The sequence below is a fragment of the Electrophorus electricus genome, chromosome 22 (genome assembly GCF_013358815.1).
Source record: "Electrophorus electricus isolate fEleEle1 chromosome 22, fEleEle1.pri, whole genome shotgun sequence".
NCBI lineage: Eukaryota > Metazoa > Chordata > Actinopteri > Gymnotiformes > Gymnotidae > Electrophorus > Electrophorus electricus.
Window position 1 is genome coordinate 9,858,854 of NC_049556.1, and position 11,407 is coordinate 9,870,260.

The 11,407-nt window shown below is 46.0% G+C and overlaps 1 protein-coding gene across 2 annotated transcripts in view; it reads right to left on the reverse strand.

Annotated features, from left to right (window-relative positions):
• rarga (retinoic acid receptor gamma a) overlaps positions 1 to 3,658 on the reverse strand; it is a 34,191-nt gene extending 30,533 nt beyond the window's left edge. The window contains exon 1 of one of the 2 annotated variants that reach the window (XM_035521366.1): positions 3,531 to 3,658. The gene's annotated coding sequence lies outside the window, so the exon portion shown is untranslated. Of the gene's footprint in view, positions 1 to 2,755; positions 3,310 to 3,530 lie in introns of those variants that run through there. The other variant, XM_035521369.1, reaches the window with a different exon arrangement.
• Between the last annotated feature and the right edge of the window lie 7,749 nt (positions 3,659 to 11,407).

Consider the following 11,407-nt stretch of genomic DNA (forward strand, 5'->3'; position numbering starts at 1 on the left):
TCCTTCGGCTCCTCCCCCCTCCCCTGTCTGTGCGCTCTCGTTACTAGGGGGACCCGTAGTCTGTGCCAGGACATGGCATTAAAAAAGTAAACCGCTAGACCGGGCTGGCACATAAATCGGGACACAGCGGTTTGCCATCATCCGACGGCCGTCTCTGGAAGAAATACGAATTCCTCGGTCATCGGCCGGGCGAGCCGCAGGACGCCATCGGGCGCCGTGCCTCCTGCCGGGGCACCCTTTCCTTCTACCCAAAATCCCCTGCATTGGCACAGTAAGCACACGAGAGAACAGCCCATCCTGGAGCGATCATTCGAAGTAGCTGAAGAATCAGACGAAGAAGGCCCCCCTCCCCACACCCCCCTAATCGCATGCCTGCGCGAGAGCTTCTGTTTCAGCCGACCTCTGCCCAACACCAACAGCGGTGTCACAACAAGCACTTCTCACCGTAGATCGTCTTTCACCGGTGCAGGGGCGAGACAGGGCCAGCAACCGCATTTAAACGGCACGTCCGCCGAGGCCTCCGTTCGAAAACATTAAAAGCAACGGGCAAAAACAAGTAAAGATGAAGTCAGGATGCCAACGGGCAGAGTTAGCGTTTTGTTTTGAGTGGCACAGTGAAAGATGTGTTCTATTTCCAGGCCACGGAAAATACAACAGAGGGGGTTAGAGAGTGGAGTGGAAAGGGACAGAGAGAAAAAAGTGAGAAATAAAGAGCACTTAGTGATGACTAAAGCCATGACAGCTCTGTTCCATGATGCTGAGCCTCGGTGGAGATGGAGGAATAGAAGAGGGACGAAAGGAAACGCGCCGAGCGGCCGCCTTAAACACCGGCGCAGGGCGGCCGCCTTAAACACCGGCGCAGGGCGGCCGCCTTAAACACCGGCGCAGGCCGGCCGCCTTAAACACCGGCGCAGGTGGAGTAAGGACAAGGAGGGACGCAGCTGGAGCAAGTCAACTTGAGCTTACGGCACTTCGCCACATGTAACGGGTACAGCACAGCAGTCTTACTGAACACATCCCCTGTGAGACAGCCGTTCTGACTGCGGCTACGGTTCCTCACAGTGAGCAGTCAGATAGGAAATTAGACTTGGAGAAACAAATAAGAGGGTTGCTGAGCAAGGCCAGGCATCTCAGAAGAACACGGTTAATTTATTCAGACCATCAAAGGGTAATATAAAGCTCTCAATACAGTAGTTCGGACACAGAGCAGTCACACACACACGCGCACGCACATGGACACACATATATATGCACACACTATACACATTAATAACATCCTTAAAATGCACACAAACAAAAACTTCTAAGCGCAGATGTTCGACTTTTTCACACACACACACACACACACACACACACACACACACACACACACACACACACACCCAGCTTGACACATAAAGCCTTTTAAACATGTGCAGTCAGGGACACACACACACACCTGCAAAAATATATAGGGAAATAGTGATCTGATGGCTTCCTTCATAATTACAGAGTAGAGACAACCCAGCTCTCCTCTTCCCCATCCAGCACTGTCCATTGGACCACCTGTGCGTCTCCACGCAGACACTCACCCTCAGCGGGCCCGAGAGGGGTGATCCCTCCATAAAGGCTGCTCCCCTGAGCCCCACGACCCCCACCCAATGCCCCGCTCTCAAAACCAACTCCCACTCACTAATGCCACAACAAAAAAAAAGCCAACACTCAAAACCAGCCTGACAAAGTAGGGCCGCAATCAAAGCTGAACCCGTGAAACCACAAAGTGAAGGCGCAAATGCTACACGCTCCGGACTGTTTACGGAGCGTATGGGGCGCATGAGTCACCTCCCTGACACGGGGAATAAATGGACGCGTGCGATTGATGGTGCCGTACTGAATCTGCTGACTCACGATCGCCTGAGGAATCTGCGCTGTCCCGTGAAGCACGGGTGAGAAGCCGCACGGCTCCGCCTCGCAGCTCGAGCCCGGGACAGGGCCGCGGCGGAACGGGAATATCTGGTTTGACGACAATTGTTTCTATTTGTAACAACCCCGCTTTTTTTTTTTTTGCTTTTTTTTTTTTGTCTCTGCTCGTGTAAACTCTGTCAATCACGGAGATGTAAACAGCTCGGAACTGAAAGGGTTTGGCGTGCTGAGCGCATGTGTGTCTGTCTGCGTGTGTGCGATGTGAGCGCGCGCGCGGGGCTCGCTCGCTAGCTTCTGCTGTTTGCGATGTGCTATCCTCCGCGACTCCTCCTTAGTCCAGATTGTTGGATGTGTTAACTAGCATTCCGTCAGACATTAAAAATAAACATGGGATACATTTGTGAAGAGCCTGGGTGAACTTCTAACATTCAGCGCATTAGTATATGACACATGAGTGCAAAGGGGGTGGGGGTGGGGGGCTAAATTACCAGCGAGTTAAAATTCAAACTTGTGATTCTGTATAAACAGACTTGTGAAGAAAAATATTTTCCTTCTGCGCGTTCAGTTAGATAAATGAGCAGGGGGGAAAAAAAGGGCTGAAGTTGGGGAATGAGTGTCCAAAACTCCTAAGGTCATAAATAATAGGGGAATCATTACGAGTCAGCAAACGACATTCATCACTGTAGTTCTCAGCCTCTACCCTGTCCCTTATTAAACTTCATAAATATTACATTATCGGATTTTTTTTTATAACAAGTTATACCCGTGTGTCATTCAGCGCCTCCTTCGCTTCCCCTGCATGTTTTTATTTTTTAAAAAGATTACAACAGCGTCTGGAACAACAGTACCGTACCTGTGCAGGACGAGATCGTCAGGTGACATCAAAGTCCTAGCGTCACCACATGCCTCTACCTCAGCGCGCCGTGCAGTGCTGCGAGACGAGTACTGTGTAATGGGACTCTGGTGCCGCGGACCCTGCTCACCTAGCCAGGCATACAGTCGACATTACCAGGTCGACAACACCGGGCTTAGCCGAGCTTCACAGGCGCGCCTTAGTCACCGGGCTTCAGGCAAACGTGCGTCGGCGCGATGGCTGCTCAGGTGCTGCCGTTCTCACGCGCAGGACGGAGCCCTTCACAGCCAATGCAAACACTTCAAGCGCGAGAGGATCGCCTTTACGCACACGTGTGACCAAGCCTCTGGGCTCATGCGTACGTCGTTCCTTTGTTGACAGATGTTTTAAAACGAAACCATTTGTGGCGACTCCTACTATCATTCGCGGGGATAAATGCACCCTCGGTGATGCAAACGTGCACAGACGCGCGGCAGAAGTAAAAGGGTAGAAAGGCGAAGTTGCGCGGGGACCGGCTCCAGCCGACGGAAGCTGTGACCAGATTTCTCTCCTCTCAACCTCTCTCAATCTCTGTCTTCAATTAAGACTGTCAGCGATATCTGTTCAGTTTCGTTCAAAAGCCTCTACACTCGCCTTTCTCAAGTTCGCCCTCTCGCAGAAGAAAGGAGAGAGGAAGTCGAGGAGGGGGGTGGGGGGTGTAGAGGGGGGGGGGGGTAAAAAGGAGGGAAAACAAATGAAGACAGTGTTTGGAAAGTTTCCTAAGAGCCAAACTCACCCACTCCGGCGCAGCTTCGGCAAGCCAGAGACTTTCGCAGCTTGTCCGGGCCAACGCGCGCGGGGAGAGGAGAGGACGCACGCACTCTCGCCGATCACCACAGTGCGTTCGCTTGCAGAGGCACACCAGCAACCAACTCATTTCTGTCTTTCTTTCTTCCTCTCCCTCCCTCCCTCCCTCGTTTTCCCTCCCTCTTTCCACAGGCGCACACTCTGCGTCTCTCGCTACGAAATAATTACGCTCTCTGATTCATAAACGCTAAGGGTCATGTGACCCAACACTTAAAAAACATACTTTTTCTCGATAAAATGCCTAAAGGGAAGATAATGAGACATAGAAAGCTCACATTTCTGTTTTTAAGTCTCCCTCTCTCTCTCTCTCTCTCTATCTCTCGCTCTCTCACTCTCTCGCGCTGCTTCCTTTCTGATCACCTTTTCTTATCTACCTCTCCCGTTTTCTTCATTTCATTCGTCCCTTGTTGAAGAGACTGACAAACACAGAACACTGCGTGGTTTTAGAATGGCAATAAGGAACTAATTTAGGACTGCCGGACGCAGTCGGAGCTGGCAGAAAGCTCAGAGAGTTCCTCCCTCCCCCTTCACACGAGTCTAACAGTGTTGAAGAACACCAGCTACAAAACCCATATCCTGTAGAAGAAACCAAGGGTTTAAAGTGTTGGGTGTACCATGAGCATTATTACACGATAGACAAAATATGGCTACATGCTGGGATCAGCCTTGAGATGTGCTAAAACGCTTTTACATTGCCATGTGTAACGGACCGGACACAACTGGCTCGTCAAAGGAAACTTTTTCTAAAACCTGAGAGTTCGCCCAACAGAAACAATTGGAATTACAGAAATATGTGAATTCCTTTAATACTTTAAATCCCTAGGGTCCAAAACACATTCTACAGGCAGGATTTCTACACCGCCTTCTCACTGACAACGTATTGAACACTTTGTAAATAGCCTCAAAGTAAAACTCAAGTTTCTTTTTAAGTTGTCAAAGAGAGAGAGAATCATCTGTAAGTTGTCAAAGAGAGAGAGAATTGTAGTGAAGTACACAAGGTTTCAGAGAAACGGGGTGTTTCCAAATGTGTCCTTCATCAGCTGTGCTTTTGAATTAGTAGGAGGAGAAACCAGTTTATATATGGAAAAGGTAGATGTTAACTCCTAACATTCATTCCACAGGGTTCAAAGAGTGCAGATCAGTTCTTTCTTCAAGTTTCCAAATTTCGTTGCTGCCATAACAACAATTAATGAAGCAAGGAAATACTCAATGATTGTGTAAACAGTAAGAAGCTGGTCACAAACAATTTTAGATGTTAAGTGTAGTTTTATCTTGGGGAATATTTTCATATGTACCTCATGTTTGGAAATATCATTAGATAAATATTTATCCCAGATGTATGATAGAACATTTTACAACTTTACAGTACATAAATAATTTTGATGCTCTAACAGGCCACACAAATGTTTGTGATGATTAAGAATGCTCATCACAGAACACAGAATATTCATCACCAATAACACAGACTCTTGGAGCAGAGGTTATTAAATCTTGGCCATGCGCAGTATACTACAGATGGCAAGACTATGATGTCCATTAACAAGCAACAAACTGCACGGCCCGTGTATTCCACATATTTTAGAAGATGGTTTTCAATAACCCAAAATGTACTTATGGAAGAAAAAAAAAAAAACAATGGTGGACTACAATGGAATTCATAAGAATCAAAGGAAATAAGTGTTAACTTTGCCAAGGTTTTGGATTTCAGTGTAGTTTGAAATTTTGATGAAAGGGAGCTGTGAGTACAGGAAGTCCCCTCAGTGGTGGTAGAGAGGGTGTGTCTGTGTATATGCCACTCTCTATATGAGCTCATATGGTTTAGATCTGCGCTGGGTGGAGTCTGGGCTACAACGTGCCTGTGTCGACACAGCACCCTGTGATGGCCTGTTTGTGGTTCTGGGTGTATGCCCTCATGCTGTTCCTGAATCTGATGTCCTGAAATTGCTTTGGTTAAAAAACCCAAAACCTCTCGTCAGAGACACACCTTAACTAGTTCCCCTTTTACAGTGCAAGCTCTTATAGAAGAGAGGGCCAGGAATGGTGGAGGGTGTGACTCTGGGTTACATTCTGGGTTCAAGTCTGAACCGGACAGGGTCTTGTGACTGCAGGCTCATAGGACACCACACTGGCCAAAAGCTACGTATGGCTGAAGTTAGAGACGGGACGGAGGGGCCTCGTCACTTCTATCATGACTTTGAGAGGAAATACAGAAACATCTTGCAACATCAAACGATGATGTGGGTTCAGATTTCCTAATCATGTGTTAAAAAACACAAAAACACCATCGCCATCAAATGTCATCAGAGGACTTGGTTAGAACTCCAGTTGTCCCATGCACACCTGCACCTATACATTCTGGGGTCCTCAGTACAACTGGATGCTAGCAAAATGTGATAATATACAGTGGGGAACGTTCAGCTAAATTTGGCCACAACAAAACTGTCAGAAGAACAGAAATGTTTTGGGCATCTGTATATTAGTGTGAGTTTGGACACACAAATGGGACACTTTAATCTCATAAGGTCCCGGTGAGTATTTTGATATCCCAAGAACATCAGTGAAGGTTCCCTAATTATCTGAATTGCTTGAACACGCCACTTCTCTGTTTACAGAAATGTACTGATTTGAGTCCGTTACCCCCAGGCGTCGTACCACAAAGGTCACTTTAAGACATGAAATACAGTATAACTTTAGAAACAGTGCGTTACTTAAAGCTGTAAGGAACATATAATGCAACATGAAGGTTCCTACTTTTAGAGTTTAGGAGAACTGTAGAAGAAGTACTCTGTGGCTCCTCAAAGAGCGTTGACGGATCCGTTTGACCAGACAGGAAAAAAGAACCTTTGGCAGGGACAAACTGACCCATCTCAGTCTGAGATCAAATGAACTTGTAAATTCTTTGCCTGGTATTTTAATTCCAAAATATTTTTTTCTTAAAAAATGTTTCACTGTGTTGTAAAAACAAGGCAGGCTTTTCCCCCCTTTTTTTTTAACTAAATGTGTGCTTCTCAAGTAATTAAAAAATACATAAGACAATTTGGCATCCAGCTTGTGGGTTTAAATGGACTTTAAACCCATCTTTACATTGTGTGAAATACTGTGCAAATTATTATTTTTTTCCTTTGAACATGTTCATCAAAAAATATTCAGCATAAAATTGACTTACTATCTTCATATCTTATTTTCTGCACGTAGTATCTTAAATGTCCTCTGCTTTTCTGCCTGAGAGGAGCACTCGCCGACTGAGAGGAGAACCACAACCCGCAACGTTCCAGTGAGTGCAGAGCAGTAAAAGAGTCCCCAAACGACTCATAAGACAATATGTTCTTGGTCACATCTTACTATAATATCTGTAGGGGGATAATAGCATAAATATTGGTGAATACTGCAGAGCTGCTTAGAACTCCTAAAGATTATTTTGTTGTATCTTGCTACTCAAGACCATAATTCTTTCACTATATATAAATATAAATAAAAATAAATAAACAAATAAATAAATAAATAAATAAATAAATAAAAATATATATAAATATATATAAATAAATACATATATATATATATATATATATATATATATATATATATATATAATTGTAAACATGTTATGTCAAGTTTCAACATGCAACGTTTCCCCTTTCTGATCCCCCCCCCCCCAATATTGGTCCATTTCATTTGAATGCACTGATGTGGACAGTGCACCCACAGCACAGCTGGCATCAGGCCTCAGAGTGTAGTCAACAGGAAGTGGTAGACTTCACCATGGGTTCACCTTTTTCACACTTTGCTGCTGGAATCCCATTTTCTACTTTTCTGTATGATGTCTTCCAACCAATATGGGCAAATCACAGTCAGTCCTAAACTTGAAACTAAGAGAAATGTAGAATCCTTCAAGCTTGAAGTCATAACAATAGCAAGGTTACCTAAGATTAGTTAATGAGAAAATGCTTTTTCAAAGCACCTAATTTAAAAAGACTCAAGTCATACGTACATCTTACACATAATGTCCTGCTGTGTATGAGCAAGTGTACATCAGGGTGTGTGTGGGTGTGTGTGCGGTTGAGTGAGTGTCAGTAGCAGTGGAGCAGTAGAAAGGTCAGGGGTTAGCAGTGTTTGTGTTTCAGAGTCAGTGGAGTGTGCTGGAGGCTGAGATTTATGATGCGTGTGTCTGGGACACTGCTGAGTGCAGGATAATGAAGACAGATCAGACTGCTATCTCTAACTTACCACCCCCCCAACCCGCTCTTCACCTCCACCTCTCCGCTCTCCGTCCGTCTAGCCCTCCTTCGCGGCAGCAAGCCTGCTCTCGCTCACTTTGCGCACGGCTTCTCACTCCCACCGTTCCGACCACGTTTCCTCTGCCGGGGTCCTGACTCTCTCTGGCTGGGTCGTTTTGTTTTTTTTTTCCGGTCCTCCCTTCATTACATCAGGGCGACCTCCCACCGTGGGATTTGACATCACAAGCCATGCTAATGCCCTCTGACATCCTTCATTCTGTTATTTTCCCAAATGTATTCATATTTCCTTCTTCCCACAGTCTCATTCACTCTGTGTGAGCTGCTTTCCCCCTCTGGATAATTAGTATGCCTACATGCTAATATAAGGAAAACAAAACCATCTCCACCGAGACACACAGTTGCGCCTCTGCGCTAGCAAGAAGGCCTGACTGGAAAATGAAGCGAGAGAGAGGGAAAAAAACCAAGGAGGAGGAGGAAACAGTTTGGAGAAACTGAACAGAGTGAGAGGGAGAGAGAGCTGGTGGAAGTGGCGTGTTTTAATCAGAGGCAAGAGACCTGTAATGGGATCATTATTTCCTCACAATCAGTTCGCTGTCATGTGACGTTTGGTACAGCACTGTGACATGCAGGGGACGCAAAGCAGGCTTGGGTGGACAGCCTTCCACTATTACTCTCTCTCTCACACACACACACACACACACACACACACACACACACACACACACGTGCGAAGAAAGAAAAACATAAATACACACAAAAACACAGCACACATGTGCAGTGTCACACTCACGTTCACAGGCAAAGAGCTAAATACACACAAAACAGCTCCCATATGCTCCCGTCTATCTGACTCTCCCTCACACACCCCCAAAATGGCAGTTTTTAGTTTCAACGTTAAACGCACATGCTGAGAAATGAACGGGGCTCATTCATTCATCCTGGCAAAACGTACATGTTCAGACTCTGTCAGGAAGTCAAAACACACAGCAGAATACAACACAGAGAGGTACTGAGAAAGGGCTCAGGAGAATATAGGGACTAGTTATGTGGAGTGCCATGACAATTTATGATTTTTTGAAATTATTAGAACTGTGCATGTGTGTGTGTGTGTGTGTGTGTGTGTGTGTGTGTGTACGTGCGCACATATGGACTGAAAGGGAATGGGGGGGTGATCGGAGGTCCAAATAGAGTTGTCCAACAAGCCCATGAAAACGAGCGCACTGACAGTTCCCAAACATGTGTGTCTAATGAAAGCAGAATGGCCCTCCTGTCTGTACTTTTCTTACAATCAGCCATGATGTCACTATGAACCTTCTCTGAACTCACTTCTGTCAAAAAAGAAAGAAAGAAAAATCTCGCGTTCGCTTTCTGCTTCTCTCGTTCTGCCTCCAATGTTTCCACCTCTCCCTCGCGTACTCACCAGGCTGCCTCCCTCGTGCCTGGATTCTTTCAACAAAACCACATTCTTTCTCTTTCTTCTCCTCCTGTGCCGTTTCTCTCTCGCTCGCGCTTGCGGCCCTCCCACCTCTGGCGAAAGCGCGCTGCCCTTCGCGGCTCGGTCACCGCGAGCGCAGGACCAGGGTGCTCCGGTTGAGCGCGACTCCGACGAAGCGGCGGCTTTTCCAAAATTAATCGCAGTGCTCGGGAGCGAGGATGAGAGCGAAGGATTGGGGCGGGGGGGCAGCAGCCCAGCTCCACATGTGGAAGTGATTCTGTAATTACGGCAAATCTGCGCGCTTTAGAGGGTCGCCTTTCCGTACCTCCTCTTCGGCAAATACAACTACCCTTGCACGCATGTATGCATAGAACTGCCATTTAAAGCTACATAAGCTGCAGAGCATTAAAAAATGAACTTATAGTGAAGTTATTTGCGCAAATAACCCTTTCTTAGATGTCAGGCCGTTCAACATGAACGTACCGGTTGGAAGCTGTATATCACAAAGGTAGGCATCACAATTAAAAAAGAGCCTAAATCCTTCCTGTAATAAAAAAAAAAGTTCCCCCAGAAGTTTGAGAGTTTGCCATTGCTCCCTCATCAAACACATCCGAGCCTTTGGTAAAGCTGAGCTTCGTATAAACTTGTTAAATTGCTCATCACCGTCAGCAAACCTGGCATGTGTTTAATTCGTACTCTGTACGAGTATGAGCCCGCGAGTGTTGGGAGAGAGACAGATATTGATGGCTGTCTACCTAGCCGGAGGCACAAGGTGTTTTTACTGTGTGTGTGTGTGTGTGTGTGTGTGTGTGTGTGTGTGTGTTGGCAGCAACTCCTGCTCAATTCCCAAACACCGCGCGCACTCTGTAATTATCGACATGCTCTGCCATAACACGCTCCCCAGTGCATGCGTCGCCCATAGGTTCATCACAGCTGAATGGAGTTCAACACACCCAATTAACCCTGGCAACTTCCAAAACACCACAGAAACAAGGTTCGTGCCGCTCTGTTCCTATCGGTTCACGTTATTTTCAAGCTCGTATCGTTTTACTCATGCTGGCCCCCATGGTAGTTTAGAAAGAAACAAACGTAAGACGAAATGGGTTTCCGGCCCCGCCCCCTTTTCCTGCCAAAGCGAGCGCATTCCCCCCCACTTTCAGTCCGTACTCTCGTGTTACCTGGTGTTTGTATAATGTGACTTTTCCAAAGTGGTACACTTACGAGTTGATCGTTTGCTTGGAGAGCAGTTTCTTACGGTATAATGCCCTCTTGCGAAAGATCTTTGTATTGCAATACACATATATATACACACACACACACACACACACACACACACACACACACACACACACACACACACACACACATTATATAAAAAGGTATTCCATGCCTTACAAATTGTTCACAGCAATGCGTATTTACTTATCACGTGAAAGATAACTTAGACATTTCCCCAACCTATTTGGATCAGGGGTGGGTAGAATTTACTAACACTATTCATTTAACGCCTTGGTGGCCTGGTACCACAAGAGGGCGCGGTTACTCTGCATGTCACGTAAAGGTTCGTCCCTGTGTTTTGTGCTCATGTATGTGCAACGTGTTGTTCTAAATGTTGTTTAGACGTTTCCCTTAAGTCAACATTAGAACTACAATGTAAATTTGCCGTCTGAATAAAAAGAATAGCCTGGTTGTATGTGCACGCTGAGTTGATTCATTTAGTGACACTATAGTTTTTCATTAGCGACTAAACATGTGCTGTAGTACAGAATTTTTTCAGTTAATTTTTTTATTGATAGTCGGGCAGTCGAATAAATAATTTCAAGTCAACACATATTTTTAGATACTAATACCACATTTGGCTCTAGGCTATAGCTCCGTGAGACATGTGCTATGCACTCTCGGACATTTTCAAGCACTCCAAATTAACGTGTTTTAATAGAGATCTATTGGTACAGCCTGCATGTCGCGACACTGCACGGGTTATGCTGTCATTAGTCGCATAGAGCTTTTTAAAATAAGCGCCGCGCAACTAGTCACGATGAGCTCCGCCTACGGTCCATGTGCCTGCCCCCGCTCCCTCTCCTCTCGCCTCAACTCACGCTCCCTGTTTTGCATAAAATGTGTGTCAGTAGGCCA